This window comes from Rhinopithecus roxellana, chromosome 16, assembly GCF_007565055.1.
Source record: "Rhinopithecus roxellana isolate Shanxi Qingling chromosome 16, ASM756505v1, whole genome shotgun sequence".
Lineage (NCBI taxonomy): Eukaryota > Metazoa > Chordata > Mammalia > Primates > Cercopithecidae > Rhinopithecus > Rhinopithecus roxellana.
The window spans coordinates 71,597,869-71,623,189 of NC_044564.1; the positions used below are offsets into that span (position 1 = coordinate 71,597,869).

A 25,321-nucleotide genomic window follows, 5' to 3' on the forward strand; every position below is an offset into this window, starting at 1 on the left:
GAAGTCCTTCCAAATCCCATTGGAACTCTATGATATGATTCACATAATGAAATTTCTACAGAGGCTGGGGAGTGACATAAATGAATGAACTAGGCTGGAGGTAAACCGGAAATGCTGTGTTGCTAGTACTATTAGGTTGGTGCACAAGGAATTGTGGTTTTCACCATTAAAAGTAAGTACCAACCTCATATGACCAAGAAATGTAGGTAACCATTTCTTTGCTATATTGTCTTTTTTCTATTAAAAATTTAAATTTGTAATTTATTATTTTTAATTTCAACGTATACCTCCTCTATCTAAAATAAAAGTTGAAAATATTACATCTTAAGAACTCCTGGGTGTGCCCCACAAAACCCAAATGCACTGATCTGGGGCTTTGGGGACATCACTTTGACTTATTCTTAGAATCTACAATAGTTTACCAGATACTGTGAAAGAGCTGCAGAAGATGGTACAAACTGTTCAACAATGGTGTGAAAATGAAAGTGCTGACTTGGCCGGGCGCGGTGGCTCACGCCTGTAATCCCAGCACTTTGGGAGGCTGAGGCGGGCAGATCACGAGGTCAGGAGATCGAGACCATCCTGGCTAACACGGTGAAACCCCGACTCTACTAAAAATACAAAAAATTACCTGGGCATGGTGCCGGGGGCCTGTAGTCCCAGCGACTCTGGAGGCTGAGGCAGGAGAATGGTGTGAACCCGGGAGGCGGAGCTTGCAGTGAGCCGAGATCGCGCCACTGCTCTCCAGTCTGGGTGACGGAGTGAGACTCCATCTCAAAAAAAAAAAAAAAAAAGTGCTAACTTGAGACACCATGGTCTGAAAATTCAAGGTGGAATTTCACAGTGAACACACGGATTATGAGCCCTGAATGAATTCTTAACTGGTCCCTGAGTGTTGGTAAACTGTGCAGCTGCTAGAAGAAAGCTGTAGCTGTCCATGGTGCTTAAGAATTTTCCTTAATGCTGGAGTCTCGGAGTCTGTGGTATGGAAATACTTTACACTGAACATATTGTACATTAACAATTACATATCACCTTGATGTGACTAAAGAGATATTTCTGACTCATCTCAATAATAAACACTTAAATAGAAACTCATATTCTTGATTTTCTTTTTGTAGTTCTAAAACAATTTGTGTACATGTGGAATGGTGTGTGTGTGTGTGTGTGTGTGTGTGTGTGTGTGTAGTGTGTGTGTGTGTGTTGTATCTCTAAAAGCTTCTACCAGCATCACATATTTCCCTGATGTTAATATTTTCATGATTTGGTTATCTACATTTCCAAAGTATAGTGCTTGACACAAGTGACTGTTTAGGTACCCAGCAATTCAGCTGTGGAGTGTGCATAGGAGCATCAGTTTCTGATCCTTCTTCCCATAAGTTTAACTCCGTGGTAACAATTACCTCTTATAAATTTAAGAAAAATCACTGTTGTTCAAAGTAATGGGATTTAAAATTCCTCAGAATAAACCAAAAAGAAAGAAGTTGAAAAATAGCATCTAATACCCCAAATTTCCAACTCTGAAAATCCCACTTCAAAAATACAACTCACCTGGTTTATTTTAAAATGAAACATCAGTTCTGTATATTAATAGAGACCCAGAGCAAAATGATTTCAGCTGGATTTCAGTTACAGTAACCCTTTCCGTCATCAATATTCTAAAATGCTGACCCTCTGTTGATACTGGCTAGAGGAATTTTTGTATGTATTTGAAATTATTTATTATTTTGGAGCTAGCGCTTTGATTGGTGCACCAACAACAAAAGAAGAGAAGACAGAAATATGTGTTCCAATATGATAACTAAACACTAAAGTCCTCTTTCTTTTTTCACAATGAAGTTTTAAAAGCTTTAACCATGAGATGATGAATCTGATAAAATCAGGGCAATTAATAAAGAAATTAAATAATAAATGAAAAGAAATATTAGAAAGCATTAAAACAGGAGGCTCTTTAAAATGTCATTTAATCCCCATCATTTCAGACGCTTTATGTGTCTTCATCACATCATTCCTATGACTTCCTAATGAAACAGTTCTACGGTCCACCTCAATTAATCATTCCAACACATAACAGCCTTCATTTTGAGAATAGTTTCATCCTATTTAATCTTAATCTTTGCCATATAAAGTTTATTTCCTTTGTGAGCGTTTATGTTTGTTTACTGATAGAGAAAACATTGTCATTATTCTTCACATAACTGAAAAGTCACTAAATTAGTGAGGTTCATTGCTTTTTTTCTGATAAACCGACCTCATATTTTCAGACTCTCTTTGTCTTTTACTCTCCATCTTCTAATATAAGGTTATTTTGCATAATACTTTTCCAAATTCCTCATACCCCATTGGTTATGCAATCCCTCTTGAGAGAGGAAAGCATCCCAGAGACTACCTGTCAGCTGCTATTATATTTTTTGTACGTGTTACTTCCATGATCTTGCTCAAATCTAAATGGAAATTATAGAGAAGAGTATTTAAGTAGTTCTATGTATAATAGGAAGTGGGTCCTAATAGATTTCCTTAGGTGAAAAAACCTGGATTTCAGAATGCTGAAACAGAGGAAATAAGATATCATCTTCAAGAATGTTCTTTTGGAACGTTTATGAGATTATCAATTCTCTTGAAGCAATAAAAATATAACTCTTCATAGTTGTTAACTGAGCTGAACTGAGAATGCTAGGTTCATCATATATTTTGGTATCACTTTAAAATAAAAATATTATGACCTACTATATAATAACAAATAAAAATCCTGTCTCCTTTGGTACTATTACATCTTTAACAGAAAAGCTGAAAATAGTTGATTAATATTTGGTTTGTAGTTCTGAAGGTATACCTAAAAAGTGCAGGATAAATCAAGATAATCTTTAAAGGAATCATGGGATATTTATCAGAAAGAACCAGTTAATAATGTTACAAAATGCCCATTAGGCATACACATGTGAATTAGGTTCTCTGGGAAGTTAAGAAACAGGATATTAAAAACAAAAACAAAAACAACAACAAAAAAAAACACCCCAGGATATTCAATCCCTGTCTTCAAGGTACTAACTCTCAACCTGAAGAGCCTATGCAACAGAAATTCCAGTGTCAGCATCATACAACAAAACAATAAAGAAGATGACCCCTAAACAATCTTAGCACATATGTATTGTTGACTTTGGTTGGGAAGGACAGACATAAGGAGAAATGTCAAAGAGAGTTTCTAGAGCATTTGGAGGTGCTAGACTCAGGTGAAGCTCATATGGAAAGAGATTTTGACTGATGTTGTGAAAGGCTATTTTCTTGTCCTAATAGAATCTGGAAGGTCACCTCTGAAAGTAATGAAATTCTTTCTGCACTGCAATAAGATTGTTCAATTTTTAATTCAAGGAAAATCCCAAAGCAAACAGCACATAAAATATTGGGGCTTGGGGGTGGTAGTGATAAAATTATCATCAAAATTTAAAGACCTGTCAATCTAAGCATGCACATGGATCCATTTTAAAATAAATTATATTGTTTTTAAATGACAGATGCCATTTTTATCATGCACATTCCTGCAATCTAATTTACAATAAATCTCCAAACAGCTTAAGGCAATTATTTTAGGTAGTGCTTTATCTAGTAGTCATGTCATGTGCTTTCTTATTCTATTTCTGTTGTATAGATGTGAAGGAGTTTTAATGTATTTCATATTTCTGCTAACAACAAAGAAAAATAAGATACACCAAAAAAGAATGAGCCCACAGAACATCTGGTACTCTTCCCTCATTAAAAAAAAAATACTTAATACAGGTGTTTCCATTCCAAACGTTCTATCATATTCCATTTAATTTACAGTCAACGTCCCCCACCAAGCCATCTTAAGCCATAAGCTGTGTCTTTCATCATCTCATAATGACTTTAACATAGACCCTGTGAAATAAGCAATTTTTGCCATAAGACTTTAGGATCGAGTATAACACTAGAAGGGACTCCAAGAAATATCGGTGCTATTACCTTGTGTCCCAGTATAGTTGAATCAGATATGGACATGTCATTTACTGTCTTATTCATAGAATTCTTCTTGAAATCTAATCTCAGGAGAATTTCTAGTAATAATAATAGAAGTCCAGGGCCAGAAGCAAAGAAAGAAAAAAAATTACAGCAAAATTTTCAACTCAAAAAGTTTTTTCTACATCATACTTCAGGACAGCAGTTAACAAAAAAAGCTTAATTGGGCAAACATTTTTTGAGAGTCTACTAGATACTGAGTGCTGTATAAGGTATGTCTCTGTTGATGTGAGCATTTTGCCATACTGAGTATTTTTTACTAAAATTCACATTTGTTGGAATGCATTTAACTATTTATGTCTTTAATTTATAATCTAACTCATGATATAATCTGATGTGTGGTACACTCATAATGTCAACACCATTATAATTTTTGCCAAATCTCATTAATTTAATTTCCTATATAGTGATATCAATACTGACACAATTGTAGCAACTGGGAGAGAATGTTAATGCATTTGGAGAAGAATTTAAGAGCAAGTCCTTCCAGAAGACTTCTTTTTTGGATAATTCAGAACACAAAATTTGGTGGATACAGAATCATGATTAATCTCACACTTGGTTAAGTGCATAGCTGATGTTGCTCAACCAGACTTAACAAGAAATGCTAAGAAGAGAATGATACTTCTACACAGCAGCATGTGATAATGTCTGTTTTCCAAACATGACACAATCAGAGCAAGTCATTATCTTTGAGAAAGGTGATGCCTTCAAAGATTAAATTAAAGATTCAATAGATATTTGAAAGACAACTTTGCACAGTTTTGATTTGTAAAAGATGAACTGGGGATGGGATAAAATGTCTAAACAACTTGACATGCCTTTTGCCTTTTTTGGAGTGTGGGTGGAGGTTGGGAGGAGATCCTGCTAAAAGCTAACATTATTAATACAAGGTCTGATATTTTACTTCCTTTTCAGTAAAACAATGCCAAGTGTCTTTGTGGCATTTGTAAATGGAGAACATTCAGCTTATGCCCAATCTAATTATCTCCAGATGCTTTTAATTCCAAAATACCCACATTATTAAGTTCAGGAAAAATTCATTCTTAGTTTAAAAAGAGAAATAAAAAGTATTTAAAGTCTTTCAATTTCTGGTTAATGCACAAATTTGGCATATTTAGAAATTTAAACCTCTTTGAAACCAATAGGGCGTATTTCAAACACAAACGCCAGTTAGATTAGATACCATTAAAGGGAGACTAATAAGCAAACTACAGTTAAATCCAAAATCCTGTACAACTTCAAATGCCAGTCAAACCTCACCTCTTCCTTGTAGCCTCCCCAACACTCCTTGCCAGAGGAGCTCACGTGCTTCACAACCTTTCCAGCCCTGGTCTGCACCATTCAAAACCTGTCTTATACTGTAGTTACATTTATCCACTATTGTACATGCCGGTGGGGTAATTTTGTACCCCTAGAGGCATTTTGCAATGTCTTGAGACATATTTGATTGTCCTAACTGGAGAGGGCGTGTGCTACCAGCATCTAGAAGGTCGAGACCAAGGATACCGCTAAAGATCCAGAGTGCTCAGGTCAGTCCCCCACAACAAAGAAATGGTGCTCGGGCTGAGAAACCCTAATTATATCCTGCACACTGTACATCTGGTAAGTGGTTAATTTTATATTGCACGTTATAATTACATGTAATTCAATCAGTTGTTTTCTCAGTAACTAAAAGAGTGAATGCCAATCCAAATGTGCCTCCTCCAGAATAAGTAAATAGTTTAGGTAAGAATTTGGCTCAACATTTTATTTTTATTCTATTTTGGCTTAGGATGAAATGCGTACAAATTCTGTTGAATGTTTTGATAAAAACTTTCAGAGTTGGAGGTAAACTGTCTTCATAATAAGCTATTTTCCTAGGACTTCATTATATACACCACAGCATTTTTTTTTTTTTTGCAGCATTTTATGTGCACATTTACTTTTGCCATTTTAAAGGAAATATATGCAATAATATAATGAGATAGAATATGAATAAAGATTGCAGTATTAAAAAGCATATAAAGGCCACCATGACTGCAGTCTTTCATGAGAGAGAATTTGGTAAGAATAGTTTACATGCTCTCCTCAGTGTTTCTAAAGACACAGCACTGAATGGAAGTAATATGGACCCACAGATCAGCACTCAACGTAGCATATCTTAGAGGAGTTTTTTCCTTACTCCCAGGATACACAGCTGCTGCCCATATTCCCCTCTGGAGTACAGTTATGTCAGACTTGAAAGAAAATCCCAATCCCTACTCTGCCCTGGTCCTTTTATATCCAGACGTATAGAGCATTGGGGGAAAAAAGCACGCTTTCAGTATACAGGCTTCTTCTTAACAAGGAATATTTACAAACACTGTGATCTCCTGATTCTCAAAGCAAACTCAGCTCTAGCGAGCCCACAACCTCATTTAAGAATGAAAGTGGAGTCAAGGCCCATGAGCCCTGATCAAGATTTCTGCCTCCAGCTTTATAGCTCCTCAAAAACCAGTCTTCACGGAGTCACCTCTTGGCGCACAAATATTTCACACTGAACATTGCGTAGGATTACACTTTCTCTCAACAGGTAATCTTCTTGCTGCAGTAATAACACTTTAATTGCCTGGAAAGGAATATAACTTCAAGAATACATCCAACCAAAAAGGTAAAAGGAAAAGGCAAAATCGGGTTCTATAAACTCTAGTTCTATAGTTTCATGTGTGTGAATGTCTGTAAGCTTGTGTTATTCTCACTTATATTAATTTTGTTTGTTTATCTTGTTTTATTTTAATAAGAAAGCAAATAAAATTGCAGTGTGGTTCCAAAAAGCAATCAGAAAGCACAGCACTCCCCGTACAACAGGAAAAGGAACAGAAGAGAAGGTTGTGATTGGCTCCTGGAGACCTCAGCGACCTCCAAACTGAACAGAGTGTGAAATGTGATTTTGCTCTCTTCACAATGATTATCAAATTCCTGTTGGCTAATACAATTATTTGGCACTAAATATCCTCTACTTGTCATGCATATGACTAACTTAAAATCATTACAGGATGTCATTATTCATATATGGTTAACATAGCTAAATTCATTTGCAGTTTACCAACTGTTCTATAGAATATTTTTGCACCCTGTAGAATTGATCTATCCCAAGGCATATTCAACGTGATATATAGAGCCTTTCTTTTCTTTTACGCCAAGGGAGGATTTTAGGCTGGCTTTAAAGTTCTAATGAATGCTCCTGGATACATTCTGTTTTTTCCTTCTTGTCAGAAAGATGGTATTTTATTTATCGCTTGGTAGTACATGTTAAATCATCATACTGTCATATACCTCTGTGAAGTCAATCCCAGATTTATTGCTTGTTCCCATTTCATTCAAGCACCTACAACATTTGGGCTGAAACTTCATCATGATTAAAGAAGCAAACATTATATCACCTTATTTATTAGGAAAGAAAAGAAAGCAATTCTGTGTCCGTGGGCTCTAGCATTCCTAGGTTCTTCTTATCAAGCAAATCTGCTGACATTTAATGCTATGGCCTCAGTTTAAGTTAACATACATATTAGACATTTTTATGTGGATAAAACCAAAGAAGAGGGGGATCTGCATACAGTGATATTTTTGTCATCGCCCATTAAACCAAAAAAAAAAAAAGAATATTTTAGATATAATCCAAATTTTTGAAAAGTGACTTTAAATAACTTACATCACATTAAGCCTGTGATCATTTTGCATTAGAGTTTGGCTTTTAATTCTCCCCACTATCTTACCTAACTTATTTTTCCCTATAGCATTTTGCATTTTCCCACACACTACATCATTTAGTTATTTATTTTGTACTGTCTTCCCCTCCCCTACAAGAAGGCAAGCTCCAAGCAGGCAGGGATTTTGGCCAGTTTTGTTCCCTGCAGGAGCTCAGACACTTAGAACAACGACCAGCATGTGGCAGAAACTTGTACCTGTTTGTTGGATGAATGAATATGACATCTTTCACTCTTTCTCCAATTTTTTTAGGCATTCATGTAATTTTGCTATAAATCCATTTCCAGAAGAAATGACTTTTTAAAATGAATTTATCCTAAGTGTGGAAAAGAAGACTCTGAAAAAAATATCCTATAGTAATTTATCTTACATCCCTCTCAGCAAAGGTCTGATCAGTTTTACATTTATTTAAAAACATGATTGGCGTCCCCGCGTGTGTGCACCTAATCTCAGCTGGTTCACCCGAGACCCCCTGAGCACCAACCCTAGTTCCCCGCGCGGCCCCTTATTCGGTCCGACAACATGAAAGAAACAATCATGAACCAGGAAAAACTCACCAAACTGCAGGCACAAGTGTGCATTGGTGGGAAAGGAACTGCTCACAGAAAGAAGAAGGTGGTTCATAGAACAGCCACAGCAGATGATTAAAAACTTCAGTTCTCCTTAAAGAAGTTAGGGGTAAACAATATCTCTGGTATTGAAGAGGTGAATATGTTTACAAACCAAGGAACAGTGATCCACTTTAACAACCCTAAAGTTCAGGCATCTCTGGCAGCGAACACTTTCACCATTACAGGCCATGCTGAGACGAAGCAGCTGACAGAAATGCTACCCAGCATCTTAAACCAGCTTGGCGCAGATAGTCTGACTAGTTTAAGGAGACTGGCCGAAGCTCTGCCCGAACAATCTGTGGATGGAAAAGCACCACTTGCTACTGGAGAGGATGATGATGATGAAGTTCCAGATCTTGTGGAGAATTTTGATGAGGCTTCCAAGAATGAGGCAAACTGAATTGAGTCAACTTCTGAAGATAAAACTTGAAGAAGTTACTGGGAGCTGCTATTTTATATTATGACTGCTTTTTAAGAAATTTTTGTTTATGGATCTGATAAAATCTAGATCTCTAATATTTTTAAGCCCAAGCCCCTTGGACACTGCAGCTCTTTTCAGTTTTTGCTTATACACAATTCATTCTTTGCAGCTAATTAAGCCGAAGAAGCCTGGGAATCAAGTTTGAAACAAAGGTTAATAAAGTTCTTCGCCTAGTAAAAAAAAAAAAAAAAAACAACAACAACAAAAACATGATTACTTTTAAAACATAATCAGAAATTACAAATCGGGATCATTCATATGTCTTTCTCAGAGGGGAAAGGGGCTGCTTCCAGTCTTTGTGGTATATTTTTAAAAGTTCAAAAAAGTGAAAGAAAGCAGGTTAACTCTGAGGGCCTAAACAGCTCTGGGAGGTCAGCGTTATCAGCCCTTCTCAAGTGAAATGGCTGAGGCTTACAGGCTTCCACTGCTTGCCAGGTAAGGAAGAGGGGACTGGGAGTGGGATTAGGTGTGTCGGCCATGGAGGCCGTGCCCTTTCTGATCCGTAGTCAGACACATCATCCATGGCACAACTGGCCTTTACCCGAGGCTGTGCCCTTTCTAAGAGCAGCAGTTCCAGACCAGGACCAAGGCATATAGTTCCTCCTTCTCTTGGGTATTTAAGGTTTTCAGAAAGGCAGGTGGTCTCACTTGAGTTGCTTTGTATGACTGGCATTTTTAATGAATTAGTGACAGAAAAAAAAAAAAAAAAAAAAACCTGACTCACTCCCAGCTGGATAGCTTCACAAATGCCAAGCTGAAAAGAATGATATCTCATAAATTCAGGCAAATGGGCATTAAGGGGACTAAGCTGGCTGTTTTTTTAATATACTGAGTATTAGCATTTTCCAGGGCTTCAGGTCGGTAATGTAGTTTCAGCTCAGGAGACTATACCTTTCATTAAAACTCTTTTATTCTTTCTGCTTTGTTATAATGAAAAAATCTTAAGCTATCACACCTGTAGTGATTATAGAAGGCTCTCAATGCTGGTAGGGAGAAAGACTCAGAACAGGCATGTACAATTTTCAAAGACCACATAACTGCTTCAAAAAAAAAAAAAAAATGACAGCCGTCACCAACATTTTACATCCCAAAACAAGTTTAATTGTTCAGACTGGAGTTTTAGAAAGCTCCAGACATTGGAAGGCTCCTCAATTTTTGTATAGCCAGAGGCTCAAAGAACTCTAGGCTAGAAGGTTTTATTTACTGATGAGAGAGGGCATATTCAATATCAAAAAATTGTCATTTTTATTTGTTTGCATTGAGACTGAGAATAAAAAGTCAAGCAGCACACCAAAAGGAAAAAAATGTACTGTATGCAAATTAAAAACTAAAATAATTGCCTGCCATGAAAAGAAAAGTGAAGCACAGGAGCCTTAGGTAGGCCCTTTTTGACTTACTCATCTTTAGAACAATTTTAATGTCCATCGTTTCACCTTCCACATAGTAAACAGTAAATGTCTGGTGCATGAATAACAATAAGAAGTAGAGCTGAACAGACATTTCTCAAAGTAAGATATACTAATGGCCAGCAAATATATGAAAAAATGCTCAACATCACCGATCAGGGAAATGCAGATCAAAACCACAAGGAAGTATCATTTCACCCCAGTTAGGATGGTTATTTTCAAAAAGACAAAAAATAACAAATGCTGGTAAGGATATGGATTTAAAAGGACTCTTATACACTGTTAGTGGGAATGTTAATTAGTATGGCCACTATGGAGAATAGTATAGAGGTTCCTCCAAAAACTACAAATAGGACCACCGCATGATACAGCAATCCCACTATTGGGCATTTATCCAAAGGAAAGGAAATAAGTGTATTGAAGAGATATCTGTACTCCATATTTATTGCAGCACTATTCACAATAATGAAGATACGGACTAAACTTAGGTGTTCAATAACAGATGAATGGATAAAGAAAATGTGTTGTATATACACAATGGAACACTATTCAGCCAAATAAAGAATGGAATCCTGTCATCCACAGCAACGTGGATGGAACTTGAGGATAAGTGAAATAAGCCAGGAACAGAAAGTTAAACAGCACATGTTCTCACGCATATGTGGAAGTTAAGGAAAAAAAGGGGAGATGATCTCATAGAAGTAAAAAGAAGAAAAGAGGATACAAGAGGCTGGATAGGGCAGGAGGAAGGGAGGACTAGGGAGAGATTGATTAAAGGATACAAAATTAAGCTAGAGACCTGGAATAAGTTCTAGTGCTTTATCCCAACTGTAGAATGACTATAGTTAAAAATGTTAGATATTTTCAAGTAGCTAGAAGAAGGATATTGGGCATTACCAACACAAAGAAATAATACATGTTTGAGATGATGGATATGCTAATTACCCTGATCTGATTACTATACATTATTATATGTATCTAAACATCATGATGTACCCTATGAATATGTACCATTATCATTTGTCAATTGAAAACATAAAATTTAAAAAAATGGAAAAGCACTGCCATTTAAACGAATGAATGCCAGGTCCCTCTACCCAAGGCTGCAGGGAAAGCGAATGGACTACTCGATTGTTTTTGTGAGCACTGTCCATAGCAGCACGGTTGTCTCCCTCGCTTCCTTCAGGCCTCTGAACAACGTCACCAAAGAAGGTACAGAATGCAGTGAGAACCATGACAGTGTTTCATTGCCTTCAATGTAGAATGAGTCTTTGGAAAATATTTGAATGTGAAAATTTATCTTGAAGTTAACTTGGCAATATCTATCTAATGTGCAGGTTTTTGATATACTAATTGCATTTATCCTATGGATAAGTTACATAGTTATATTTTTAGGATATATAATTATATAAATATATAATTATATAATGCATATAATTTATCTGTCCATGTATACAGAGGTAGAAGTACAAAGATGTTCAATGCCATATTTTTGTGACTGTAGAAAACAACCTAAATTGCCCACCAGTAGGCAAATAGTTAAACAAATGACGTTACAACCTTAAGACTGCTAGGCCATTATTTCACAAAATGAGGTAAAGTTTATATATAGCAACATGAAAACATATCTAACTTAGATATTAAATTAAAAAAGCAAGTTGTATAATTTTGTATCTAGTTGAACAGTCATTGTTTTGTTTAGAATACATGCATATGTATATTAATAGTTTTCATTCCTTTATTGCCTGAATTGCTAAAATATGAATATATTACTTTTGCATTAAAAGTTTAAACATGCTTAAAATATTTTTTGATGCATATATTTTCTAAGCATAAATGGCTACATTTAAAGTCACATTTAATAGTGTTTAAATCATCACTCCTACTCCTTTCTATACTTAAATCCTATAACTCTTAGGTTATTTTTTTACCCTTAATAAAATTTTTTGACAATGGAAAAAAAGATATTCATCTTTCAAGCACCTTACCTACTTAAAACTGTCACACTTTTCAGTTCACTTTGCTTTATAGTCTATTTGTTCAAATGCTAAGTGATAATTGATTTGTCTTGAGTTCACCTTTCAAAATAAGCCAGCGTAAAACAAACTAGCATAGAACATAAGGCAGTTGATAAATCAAGTTTAGCAATTCTTCTCATTTATATATTGTCTAGATATCAAGCCACCAAATAAACTTTAGAAGGTGGTCTAGCTGGTGGAAAAAGTATGAATTTTAGAATCATGATTTATGTTTGAATCCTGTCTCTGTCATAAGCTACTAGCATAACTTACTTTCTCTGAGCTTCAGTTTATCCATCTGTAAAATACATTTCTTGTGAGGATTATACATAATGCTATGGAGTGAATGCTGTGTACAACCCCCACCCACATTCAAATGTTGAAGCCCTAACCCCAAGTGTGACTATATTTGAAGATAGTATAAAGAAGTAATTAAAGTTAAATACAATCATAAGGGTGGGGCTTTGATCTAATAACATTCACGTCCTTATAAAAAGAGACACTTAAGAACACTTGTTTCTCTCTCTCTCTCTCTCTCTCTCTCTCTCTCTCTCTCTCTCTCTCTCCGTGTGTGTGTGTGCATGCATGTATGTGCACACATGCTATACGAGAAAACAGCAAGAAGCTGATCATCTATGAGCCAGAAGAAACCAAGTCAGCTGATACCTTGATGTTGGACTTCCAGCCTCCAGTACTGTGAGAAATAGGTTTCTGCCATTTAAGCCATGCAGTCTGTGGTATTTTGTTACAGCAGCCCAAGCTGGCTAATATATGTAGCATAGGTAAAACGCCAAATATAATTCCAAGTACAGGGCTGACACCGAATAAATGGTGACTGCAGGCTGACCACACTTTGCACAGCAACCTGTTAGCAGGGCCTCACACATACTGGAACTGTGTTCTCACTTTGCCTGGCAGTGTAATTATAATTATATATACGTAATTATACGTAACGTATAATTATATAAATATATGATAATTATATAATGCATATAATTTATCTGTCCATGTATACAGAGGTAGAAGTACAAAGATGTTCAATGTCATATTTTTGTGACTGTAGAAAACAACCTAAATTGCCCATCAGTAGGCAAATAGTTAAACAAATGACGTTACAACCTTAAGACTGCTAGGCCATTATTTCACAAAATGAGGTAAAGTTTATATATAGCAACATGAAAACATATCTAACTTAGATATTAAATTAAAAAAGCAAGTTGTATAATTTTGTATCTAGTTGAACAGTCATCGTTTTGTTTAGAATACATGCGTAATTATACGTATTATATATACAGCGTAATTATACCTATACCTTGTGAGTCAGTTTCTCCAACCACTTGAGCAGATATTATCCCTCTGGTCTGTGAAATGGGTATGACAGTATCTACCAGGGTTGTGAGGATTTGAAAACATGGAGGAGAAGCACTGAGATTGGGTTGGCACATGGCAGGTGCTCAAAAATGATACCTATTGCTGTGTTTTTTATGGATGTCCAATAAAAAACCGTAAAGAACTCCTTGTTCTGTTAAAAACAATCTCTTCCTGGTGAACTTTTAGACATGTCTGCAAAAGGGCAGGTGCAGATATTTGTCCAGCTATGCTCAGCCCAGCGCCTGGCCCCTAGTGGGCACATTATGTCTGCTGCCAAAACTTTCCAAGTGGTTTAGCCCCGCTGGCTAGCATTGAAGAGGCAGAGGTTGTGGGATTAATTTCCTCAGTCTGATTAGCTTTCAGAGAAAACTCTGACTTGTAGTTTGGAAAGAAATAGTGGCCTGAGACCACGTCTTGAAAAAAATACTAGCAATACTGCCTACTAAACAGCATGAGCACCCCCATCCATGCAATTCCATCAGGGCTGGCAGTCTCTCTTATTTTTTTAAATTAATTAATTTATTTTTAATTGACCAATAATTATGTATATTTATGGGGCACAGTGTGATGTTGCGATCTATGCATAAATTGTAGAAAGATTCAATCAAGCTAAGGAACATATGCAATGTCTTAATGAGGCTTTGGCAATGTCAGGCATACATTAGTATATAATCCTAACGTCACCATCTGAGAGCTACCGCTCCCCCGTGTCTGTACTGGTTCTCCCTCTGCAGCCACTTTGCCAATCACATTTCAAATGCAGAAACCAGATCTGCCTGTCTCAGGGCAGACCATGAAACAGAGACACTGGCTGCCAGGGTCACTTTTGATTGCAGGGCCAGCTGCCCTCCCATCTGCCTGTCAGGCTGGAGAAAAGGCTGAAAATTGAAAATGTGAAAATAATGCAGCCCCAGTGTAAAAAAAAAAAAACCCAGATTTTTCAATTGCCATTCTGTGAGTAGAACCTAGGAATTAACCTGTGGCCTTTTGGTTTTATTGTTTCATAAACGAGTAATAGCTAGAGGGAGGTACCCCTTAGACCATTTCAGTCCCAATTGCTACAGAGAAGAAAATGATGACTATGAAGTCACATAAGGATGACACATTTTAGAAGTCTTACGATGTGACTAAAGAAGAAGTCTTAAGATGCTGGGCAAATTAAGCAAACACTGGGCATGTGAGCTGTTCTCTGGATGGTATCTTGGTCCAAGTTTCCAGAACTACTGCCCTTTGGTGCCTGAGTCTCAGTGATGGGGAGAACAGGGCACTATAAATTCAGAGGCTCTGGGTTTAGAATTTTCTTGGAACAATTTGGGATATCTTTTATTTGTGAATGCATTTTCACATCATTTGGATATTGTCTTAACATTACTGACCTAAGGGTATCAGAATCAAAGCTCTTGATTTTCTTCAGCCCAGAATGCCCCACCAGCAAGATGATCTTCTTTCCTTTCTCTTACAATATCCCCTTCAGTCATCCAGCCCATTGCCCCCTCATACCTTTAAGTGAAACCAGATCTCATTTCCAATGACAATCTGTGAAGGAAGCCTACAGAGAACGCAGCTTGTTGCACACAGCATGAAGACTAGCACAGCACTCACACCTCACTCAGCACCCAGGATTTGCACAGGTGTTCAGGAAGCGTTGAATGAATGAAAAATCATGAATAGAGGAAATCTGCCCACTTAGTTATTTCTGGAGTGATCCCAGTATCCCTTCCAAGTTTTCTTATTATAAAAATCATCTTACTTCTGGTTTGCAGAAGTTCTCCAATGTCCTATGGGCCCCTGATTTTCTCATTCTTAAGAGTTAATTGTTGTCTCTGTTGAGCACCTCTGATCTATGTTTGTGGTTTAACATACATTTATTGAGTGCCTTCTCTGGGCCAAACCTTTGTGAACAAGGTAGAAAACTCCTGTACTTTTGAAACTTATATTCTAATGCTAGAGATGGGCAAAAACAAATAAATACTCTTATTTCAGATAATAAGTCCAGGAAGAAAAACAAAATAGAATAAGGGGGAATGGAAAAGAAAGGGGTGGGGTGAGGTTACTTTAATTATGATGATAGAGGCAAGGCTCTCTGAGGAAGTAACATTTGAGCAGAGACTAAATAGAACAGTGTGAGCCATGCGGGGATGTAGTTAGAATTAAAATACGTGATAACAGTAACACAAAAAGTGGGAGAGGTTTAAGTGAAATTAAAATATTCTGAGATTCTTAGTACATGTTGTCTGGAAAGTGGTAAAAGTACTCATTTATATTGGGCTTTTGCAAGTTAAGCATGCATTATATGTTCTCTACAATTTTAATAAAAGAATAATAAAATAGGGATGGGAAACAAAATATAATAATAATACTTGATTAATCCAAAGAGTAGCAAAAACAGGAGGGAAAAATAATATAGTCTCAGTAAGAGAAAAGAGATGATGGATTTAAACTCCAAATATACCCAAAATTACATCAAATATAAATGGATTAGATCTAATTAAATGATTATAAACAAAACAGCGCAAACAATACTCAATCACCTGCAGCTTACAAGAGCTACATTTTTAATATAAGAGCATGAAAATGTTGCAAGTAAAGGATAGAAAATTCTAGATAAACATTAACCAAAAGAAGTCTGGTTTAGCAATACTGAAATTAGACAAAGTAGACTTTAAAGCCATAAGAATTTCTAGAAATCAAGACCAGGCCAGGCATGATGCATCATGCCTATAATGCCCATACTTTGGGAGGCCGAAGTGGGAAGATCATTGAGGTCAGGAGTTCAAGACTAGCAACATACAGACAACATAGTGAGACCCTCGTCTCTAAAAATAAAACACTGAGTTTAAAAACTTTAAATCAATATTAAGAAAACATAACATTTTAAATTTGGTTTAAAAAACTTAGTAAATTGTATTAAATATTTTTATACAAATGAAACTTTTTCAGTTCTAACATGGAATGTCCTTCTATATGCCAATGAAAAGAATCACCATTAAGCTTCATAAATGTTAGGTCTGGACCTAAATATACGAAAACTTAAGAATAACATAAATTGTATCATACTGCAAAATACTGCTCAGATGGCATACAAAACTATTCAAAAAATATTGCCTATTTATGAATAACTTGCTGATCTTCAGAATTTAAAGTCAAAATGCAAGATGAGTGAGGAAAAAAAGCTCAGACCTACTGGGAAGCAATACTCTACTTCATTATGCAAGGAATCTATGTATTCATGGTATCTAGGATAGATTTGTCAAGTTAATTTGTCTTTTACCTTAGTGCTTCTGTCACTACACTCTTCTTTCACAGAAAAGCAGTGTTTGTCCACGCTATCAACATGAGCACAACTTATGAATGTTCATGGAATCTGGATGGTGTTACCTTTTGTTTCAACACTGTAGGGCAAGAGATATGGAGAAATGTTTTTCTGGGGTAGGGGCTGGATGATGTTAGGATAAAAGTGGACATTTAGGGTAACAGATCCCAAAAGAGAGAGAACCCATGCATTCTTTAATAAATGTATTGTGATTGGTGAGTGGATTTGTGATATGCTGTTCTAAAAGTGGTATCAGTTTTAACCAAAACAATAAAGCAAAAAAAAAAAAAAAAAAAAAAGAAAGGATTAGAAAGGCAGAAATAAAGCTGTTATATTCAGACAATATGGCTGCATATATAGAAAAGTATCAAAATTATTTTCAAATAAACTATTTGAATTAATAACTAAATTCTATAGAATTTCATCATGTGAATACACCACAATTTATTTACTCATTCTACCATTGATGTACAATTAGGTTGTTTCCAACTCTTGGCCAATACAAGCAAATTTTTAGCAAATCAATTATATTTCCATATACAAGCCAAATACAGAAAATGAAAAAATTAAACATTATTTTATTTAAAATAACATAAAAATCATATATCTAGCCAGGCATGATGGCTCATGCCTGTAATCCCGGCACTTTGGGAGGCTGAGGTGGGCAGATCAAGAGGTAAGGAGTTTGGGACCAGCCTGGCCAATATGGTGAAATCCCATCTCTACTAATAATACAAAAATTAGCCAGGCATGGTGGCGCGCCCCTGTAGTCCCAGCTACTCAGGAGGCTGAGGCAGAAGAATCACTTGAACTCAGAAGGTGGAGGTTGCAGTGAGCTGAGATCGTGCCACTGCACTCCATCCGGGGTGACAGAATGAGACTCTGTCCCCAAAAAAAAAAGAAAAAAAAATCATATATCTAGGAATAAATCTAATAAAAGATATGCATGACTGCTACAAAAAACTATATTATTTATAGAAAACAAAGAATTCTAAATCAATGGAAAGATACAAAATGCTTATGAACAGAGATTTTATATTGTAAATAAGTCATTTCTACTTATTAAATTATAACTGAATGCAAATCTACTCAAAATTCTATCAGGTAACTTGAAAGTTGACAAGCTAATTTAAAATTTATTTGAAAATTTACGAGGCCAAAAAGAATCAAGAAAGTTCTGAAGAAGAACAGAACTCAAGAATTTATATCATCAGATGTCTCAATCTTTATTACAATTAAAATAAGATGGTATTAGCAGGACATACAAATAGAGAAACCAGAAACAAACTCATACCATCATCTGATTCATGACAAAGGTAAAACTGCAGTGCAGTGAGGAAATAATAATCTTTGCAATAAATAGCAGATCACTTGGATATTGATGGGGGGAATAAAAGAATTTGACCCCTATCTTACATCATAAACAAAGGTCAATTGTAGGTAGATTATAAAGCTAAATGTAAAAGGTTAATAATTTTTAAAAAGCCTCTATAACATAGGTAAATATCTTTATGACATTGGGGTAGACAAAAATGTCTTAAACAAGACTAAATAAGCATTAACTATACAGAAAAAGTCTGATAAATTGGAGTACATTAAAATTAAGAACTTTGTATTAACAAAGTCACCATTAAGAGAAAGAAAAGGCAAGTTAGACTGGGAGAAGATATCTGCAATGTTTATGTCCAATAAAATAACTATATCCAGAATAGATAAAGAACAAATCAACTACAAATCAACAACAGAATATATTCAAAGAGCCAACTAAGCATCAGAAAATGTGCTCACCAAGGGCAGGCAACTCAAAGTGACAATGGGATACCATGACACGCTGACCAGACTGGTCAAAATGAAAAATACAGACAATGCCAAGTGATGGCAAGGATATGGAGCAAGTAGAACTGGTGAAGGTAAAAATAGTACAACTACTTTGAAAAATTCTTAGGAAGTATTTAATAAAGTTGAATATATATATGTATCCTAAGATCCAGCAATTCCATTCATGGTATGTAACCAACAGAAATGCATACAAGTGTGTACCAAAAGACATGTATAACAATGTTCATAGCAGCATTATTTGTAATAGTCAAGAGCTGGAAACAAGTCAATTGTACATCAATGGTAGAATGGACGAATAAATTGTAGTGTATTTTTACAATGAAATACTATAGAGCAATAAAAATAAACTATGGCTATATGCAAAAACATGAATAAATCTTACCAACAATGTTAGATAAATGAAGCCAAACCCCAAAATGCACATGTTCTATGAATCCATATATGCAAAGTTCTCAGTAGGTGATAGTGGCTACTGCTTTGGGAAGCAGTGAGGAAAGAACTAAGGGAGTACTACAGAGGGGGCTCTGGGTGTTTATAATTTCTACTTCCCAATCCAGGTGGGGTTTACATGAACATGTTACTTTGTGAAAAATTCATTGAGCTGTAACTAAACATCTGGAATTATTTATGAATGAAATTATATATAAGTCAATGGGAAACTGGGAGGATAAGGAGGAGGTATGGGGGGCTAAAGAAAACATGAGTGGCCAAATGCTTACAATTGTTATTGTTGGGATACCTGGGGGTTTATTTCACTATTCTTTCCACTTTGTGTATGTTTGAAATTTTCCATTATAAAAAGGATCAAAAAAAAAAAAAAATAGAGAGAGAAAAGTATTCACAGAGACCCACAACAGCTTCATCATGGTTTTTACTGCCCTCTCTCACTGAACCATTGAATCACAGTTTTATTGGCTTTATTTGAAGGTAAACACACACTGTGGAAATGGAATGTCATTTGAGGGCAAGCATTAAGATGTTGCTATCCTCTGTATGTCCTTCCTGGCACCTAGAATGCTGTCTCACCCTTCCTGGGCACTTAGAGATTTGGTTTCTGCTGCTGCCATCAGCTAATCTTGCCTGAAAAATTGTGTGCTATTGATTAAGCTCTTGCCTCTTGACTCCAAACCCACTCTTCTATTTTCAGGCTTTGTGACACTTGAGAGGATATTTTGCAAACCACGCTCCTGATTTGCCAGTTGGCTTTCCGGTTCTGCCAAAAAGGGGAGCTAGAGGAAAGTGAGAAGTCTGTAGGAAAAAGAAGGAAGAGGCTTGCTTCTTCCTTTTTACTTTCTGTGCACTTCCCGTTTCCTGATCTTTTGGGATTCATCCCAGAGGTTGCATTGCCTTCTCTTCACAGTAGGGGAATTCAGTGGCGCAGTTTTTCCAACACTCACATAACAGCCTCAACACTCTCTGCTCCAAGTACCAGCTGAACAGCTCCCTTCTCAAGTTCCATGTTTTAGTAATTCGAGCCTTTTCTCTTTGATCCTCCAGGCCTAGGAGTGGCAGCTGCTTCCTGCAATTCTACCTCCTTGGGACCTGAAAGTTCTTTTACACCTTAGCTAATTAACAGCTTTCAACCTAGTTAACAATTCTTTATGTTAAGCATGCTCTGTTGAAATAACAGATGTGAGTTCTGCCTCCAGATTGGGTCCTGACTGATACAACCTCCACGAGTTATATACTCTGTCCTTGCTGCCTGTGTGATGACATAAAATTGTTGATTATTTTCTCTTATTGAGCATACATTTGTATAAAAAATCAACACCTTTTGCTTCTTATCCCCACCCCAGGTAAGCAGAACAACAATTTCAATTATTTGAAAATTCAGCTATCTCAATTTATATTTTAAAACATGACTATTGAAAATTAATTGAGTTTTGCTTTAATAATACTGTAGTTAGTATAGTATGCAATGGGACAATTTTTGACAAAGTATATCTGAGCATAAGCCACACATCTCTCATAGGTTCACACTATTTCTCTTAAAGATCTCCATTGTGAACGAAATTGATACAGCAATATTTGAAATTCAGAGGCCAAAAAGCCAAATTCTATCTCAGAAGCAGCTGCCATCAAAGTGTTGATGTCATAAGCATATGAAAGCCATAAGGTAGCTGCTTAATTGAAAAGCAGATGAGAGGAAAGTTGCATTTTACATAAATAAATACTGCCAAAAACAAAGAGCTCCCTGTCAAGAATGTAGTCAAAATGTGCTGTGGAAAGATGGACAGGTATTATCCTAAGGAAATAATTCAGTACATGATAATGAATTCACCTGGATTAGACTATTTCATATTAGCAGTCTGTTCTCAGTTGCCCATCCTTTCCGACTCAGTTGCCCATCCTTTCAGAAGTGTGAAGACCAGAAATAAGGCCCTGAATAGTAGATATAGAAATTGTCTTCTTAAACCAACAGATAGATAATGCCCTAAGTTAGGAACTTCGGGAAAGAAAAGCCTATTTTAAAATTTTCCTTAGATAATGAGGTTCACATTCAATGAATCCCCCATACCTGTTCTTAAATTTTTTTTTTAGTACAGGAAGATGGGAACCTTTCCTTAGTTTAAGTGTATAATAAGTGGCAAAAGAGGGATTAGACCCTGGTCTTCTGATTCAGGGCCTGGCCCTCCTTTCATGAAGGCTCTCTAGTTAGCATTAGAACATGCCTTCTTCAGGAACAAGGCCAACTAAAAAACAACCTGTGAAAGAAATCAATGAACTGTCCCCTACCTCCACATACATACACCTGTCCTGAGGAATGTCTCTCACAGGACCTCTGGATCAACTGGCCTCTAATGGGCCATGAATATTCTTCTAATGCTAAGAAAGTGTCACTACCTTTGGAATGGATGAATGCTTCATGGGACCATCTTGTTGTGTTTGGAAGGAAACAACAGAGACTATTTACCATCAGATACAGATACCAAAGGGAAATGAGAATTTCCAATTAAAGGTAGAAGATCCTTATGTTACTGTTTCAGTGATAGACTTAAGAAAATTTAAATGTCTCTGATATTTCCCTAAGTCCGAAAAAACTTATTTTGAAAAACAGAGGAATTGTGTGCTTAACAACTATCTTACAAAACAACAGCATGTAAAAATCAAAAAGCAAAAACTGGTTCCACTGTCTGCTTTCAGCATTTAAAGACTGAGCTAAGAAAGTAGTTATGGCTGAGTTGAACAATTACTGCTGAGGTTATGTCATAGGGTTAGTCAGTTTATCACTTCTGTTCATAGTGAACTTGATCATACACTGATGTGTAATCCACCTTATACATTACAGAGAATTTTAATTAGCTGCTTTTTTAAGGAAATGGTATTTGAAATACAGCTAGCACCAATTTTCTGCATTTCTTAAAGCAATGATCATTTACTGTACTATACGTTTAAATTTGAAGAATGAATGTTCTCTTTCATTGGCATTTCTGAAACTTTGCTATTGACCTAGGTTAGGGGACAGAATGGGTGTGCTATGGGGGCTGGGCAGAGGAGTGTAGCCCAGAGCAGTTACTGTGAAATACAGTTTATTTGAAGCTGGTGTTATATTCAAAAAGAGAGAAGGATTTTGCATTCTATAACATGTTCTTGTTCACATAATATAAAATATTCTGAATTGCTTTCTAAGTAAATTATTTAACTGCTGCCATCCTTTAAAATATCTACCAATAAAATTAAGCTCAGGTCCTAGGGTTCTGTTTATCCTGAGGCACATTACTGCCTCTCCCAATTCAAAAAGCATGGACATTTAGACAGTTTTTGGCACTATAGACACTCTACAGAAGGATGAACCAACAGCATAAATGAACTGATACCCGGTTTTGGTGGGGGTGCAGGTAAGGAGGATACTTCCTCACTTTATTAGCCCATGTATAAACTGTGGGGTTATGTTTATTTGATTGCTTACTGGCTTAAAATGAAAAATAGTTTTGTGCCCTTAAGAGACCAATCCCCAGTCCTGATCATCACCCCCACTGCTCATGCTGCACAACATTGCTAGAGGGGACCCCCACAGTATACCTCATCTCAGATGGGCTGGCAGAGCTGCTCTGTGATGTTACAATACATCAATAACATCAGACTCTCTTCTTTTCCCTAGGACCCGTGCCCTCTTCTCTTACAGGACCCCCAGAAGAGGGTCTTGTCCATATTACTGAGAGGATAAAGATCATCATCTTTAATTCAAAATACTGCTTCCTTGACTTCTATGTTTTCTATTTTCTCCCTTACCATATTGAGGGATGGATGTTCCCATTTCTTCTCCAAGCTACTTCTCGTACTGTGCCCTTGATCCCAACTCCTCCTTCCTCTTTCTGGTCCTTGCTCATGTTATGATCACAACACTCCAGCATCTTCAATTCTTCTCTATCGTCACACTGGGAGTTTGTATGTTTACCTTGTTAGATTTTGTGGTTGCAGACTCCTATGCTCGTAGAGGACTGGTGAGTCATCCAAAGAAGGGAAGGACCAGACAGGGGCTGTTTAACCCAAAGCATATGCCCCGGGGAAAGAGGACAGCCACAACTTGGCTCCAACTGATGCTGTCACATGGAAATGAAGACCCCAAGTTGTATGATTTTCCAGAAGTAGATGGGAATCTGGATTTACATACAAAATCTGGTAAGTTTTAAATGTTGACTACAATTTTAAAAATTGAACACTGGGTTGTTTCATTGTGGATGAAACAAATACTTCATTAGCCCCAACTATAATTTTCACCCATCCATCTAAACATTCATTTTACTCTGCTTCCCTTTCAAATACCTTGTTACTTCACTCATAAACTTCCCAAACATCTACGCCTATAACTATTGGCTTCTTTTCCACATCCGTTGTTCTCCCCGTATCCAACTTCAGTATGTTTCCCACTCTTCTGAAAGTGTATTCTTGAAGGTCACTGGGAAGTTTCTAACCACTTGATATGTTTTGGACATTTGTCCTCTGAATCTCCTGTTGAAATGTGACCCAGCATGTTGGAGGGGATCCTAGTGGGAGGTGCTGGATCACAGGGACAGATCCCTTATGAATGGCTTAGTGTCATCCGTTTGGTATTGACTGAGTTCTTGCTCTGAGTTCATGTGAGATCAGGTTGTTTAAGATTGTGGCACCTCCCCCATCCCTCTTGCTCTGATGCACCTGCTCCTTTAGCCTTCTGCCATGGTTGAAAGATTCCTGAGGCCCTTCCCAGAAGCAGATGATGGTGCCATACTTCTTGTACAGCTTGCAGAACCATGAGCCAATTAAACCTCTTTTCTTTGTAAATTACCCAGCCTCAGGTATTCCTTCATGCAATGCAAATAGACTAACACACCACTGAATACTCTGAAATACTTGTATGTATGTACATACCTTCATACATCCTTAAAACAATAGTTTCAAGAAGTGATTCCAAGAGAAGTAATATCAGCATTGTCCTGGGGATCTGCTAGAACTGCAGAATTTCATGCCCCTTCCAAGACCTACTAAATCAGAAAATCTGGGCCTGGATTCAGCAATCTATGCGTTGATAAGCATTCAAGGCGATTGTGATGGCTGCAAGTTTCAGAACCACTGCCCTAAAATATACCTACCTGTGAGTGTACATGTTGCCAGAGAGGAATTAATCTGTCCTTCTGAATTTTGCCCCACAGCTTCAATCCCTTTTTTACATGCTGGGAAAGACTTTGCATTGATATACACTTTTTATTAAATGTTTTTTCCATATTTTATTACCTAACTCCTGCAAATAAGAATGTTACACAATAGGCAAAGCAAGTCAAAAAGTTTATTATGCCCATCTAACCATCATATAAATGTGAAAGCAGCAATGAGATTAAGTGACTTTCTTAAAATCATAGTTAAGAAAGTGTCAGAGTTAATACCAATCTAGTTTACTGACATACATCATAGCTCTTTCTTTCTGTGTTTTAGAAATGGTATTTTTTTTTCTACTTGTAAGAGTCTAACACATTAATTGAAGAAATGCTGGAAAATACAGAAAAGACTACAGAAGAAAGCAAAAAATCATCCAGAATTCTACCATTGATACCACGCATTTCCCTCCAATTTTTTTTTTTTTTTTTAATGCATGAGTGCATGTGAGGGCAGATGCAATCCTCTTTCAATTACAGGACACATCACTGTGAGGAGATAAGTGGCTCTCTTGTTCTCAGTGCCTATGACAACTTTCCCATGGGACCATAAATAAGAAATTTAAATAATTATTTATCTTTTGTTCATCAAAGTTCTACGTAACTCCAAAAGCAGATGCAAAAATCTAAGTGAAATGAAATCAGCATTGCTGACTTTTATTATAGCCATGACATACTGGAAAAATTGCTAATCCCTTATGAAAATATTCAATATATCTATGCTCTTAGGGGTGCCTGAGGCAACTCCTAGTGCAGATAGCATGTGTAGTCTCATGGTGACTAACTGTAATTGAATTCAATAAAAGATTCCATTATCATAATAGTCTAGGGTGTCAATAAAATTGATACTTCTGTAATAGGAAAAAATATAAAATATACCCAAGGGCA

At 36.5% G+C, this 25,321-nt stretch overlaps 1 protein-coding gene and 1 pseudogene across 2 annotated transcripts in view; one reads left to right on the forward strand and one right to left on the reverse strand.

The window, feature by feature from the left end:
- SLC24A2 (solute carrier family 24 member 2) overlaps nt 1-25,321 on the reverse strand; it is a 266,259-nt gene that overhangs the window by 198,937 nt on the left and 42,001 nt on the right. The window lies entirely within an intron of this gene.
- Nucleotides 8,284-8,888, forward strand: LOC104664243 (annotated as a pseudogene). Its single transcript, XR_748235.2, has one exon. The product of XR_748235.2 is annotated as a transcription factor BTF3 pseudogene (transcript).